The sequence below is a fragment of the Engystomops pustulosus genome, chromosome 8 (assembly GCF_040894005.1).
Source record: "Engystomops pustulosus chromosome 8, aEngPut4.maternal, whole genome shotgun sequence".
Lineage (NCBI taxonomy): Eukaryota > Metazoa > Chordata > Amphibia > Anura > Leptodactylidae > Engystomops > Engystomops pustulosus.
In genome coordinates, this window is record NC_092418.1 from 2,631,629 (window position 1) to 2,633,354 (window position 1,726).

Below are 1,726 nucleotides of genomic sequence, written 5' to 3' on the forward strand. Positions count from 1 at the left end.
AATTTCCACTTTTTTGTATATAACTGCTCCGCTGCCTGACATGCAAGTTGACACCCTCTTCTCCTGACGACGATGATGAATCCCTGGCTTCACTCAGCTCCCAAGTGTGATCGGCTACATCATCATCGATTTGTGTTTCCCTGTCACTGCTACTCTCCTCCACAGTCTCAGTATGCACAGTCCGACTACTTGCAAGTACAACATAACCTCCCATGCCACTCTCCACATCTTTACTTTCCCACCTACTGCACAAAGCAGGCGATGTCTGCCCCATCTCTTCAGTGCCAGCAGCTGCTGACTGTCCTTAAAGACTTTGTCCTTGCTGAATAGTGGCACGGAGCCCAGACCACCTAGTGGCTGCGGGAAAGGAACAGGACAGAGGCTGGTTGAGGACAGGTGAGGGCCGCTGACCTGCTCCTGGGCCATGCCAACTAATTGTTGTATCTGAGGAACCCACGGACTTTTGGCTGGGGTTGTCAGATGTCATCTGGGAGGAAGTGGATGACCTAGTCAACCAATCGACAACTTTTGGGTTGTTTATCAACACACTGCCGCTAGATGACACAGGCAGTTCTTGCATCACAGAGTCACCCCTGCTGCGACGTCCCCTTACTGTGCTGCCACCTCTGCCTGCTCCACCTGCCACCTTTATCTAACAAAAAAAATTGAAATTTGGGGTATACAGAAGCACAAGAACTGATACCCTGGAAAAGCGGAAGAAATTACTACAGAAAATATGTGGATTTTGCACAGATTTGTTCCTATTCACTTCAGCAACATAAAAGATCTGCTACTTGGGGTATACAGATCCCCCAAAACAGACACCTGGGATTGGAGCAGAAATCAGTACAGAAAGTATGTGGATTTCACAATGATTTCTTCCTCTTCACTTCAGAAACAAAAAAGAACTGCTATTAGGGTTATACAGATCCCCCAAAACGGACACCCTTGGAGCAGAAATCACTAAAGCACAGTACAGTAGAAGCAGCTGGACGCTACAGGCAACACATGCAGTGTGAAGTGCTGAGATTAGACAATGGCTGTCTCTTTTATAGTCTGTGTGACATCACATAAGCCTGCCGGTCACTGATTGGCTTACAGGTCTGCACATGTGATCGGGGGTGTTCCTTCCTTCTTCCCAGAGTTCTCTGCCCCATGTAACACGTTGTGCTCGCACCCATTTTGGTAATAAAGGAGGAAAAATAATTTGTTCCAACGAATCACCGTAAACTTCACGACGAATCAAAGTTTTCCTGAAATTCTAAACGAATTCCGATTCACCCATCTCTAATTGTAAAGTAATGTGAGATATGTATAACATAAGGTCATGATGAGGACACTTATACATGGAAACGCATTGATCTCTTTGCTGTATCCACTTGTTTTGTGACTATGTGAAAATCAATTAAGAAATAAGATTTTACCTAAGGACCTTCAGGATGATTATGAGCACCGGGAGCCTTTATTTGTTGGTGCTTTTATTTCTGGGAACATTTCTAAGGGGCAGGATCAATATTATGGAGTGTGTGAAGTTTCAGGTCTCAGTGGGTTATTCTAACATAAGTCTTGTCTTCCACCCTCACCACTTGGTCATTCCAGCTATTACGTTGACACTGCTGTAGATGGTGACATGGATCGCCCCCAGTGCTAGCAGTGAAATACCAGAACCATGGAATAGACGTAGAATTAATTTATTCACATCATTATTGTACAAGAACTTTCACAT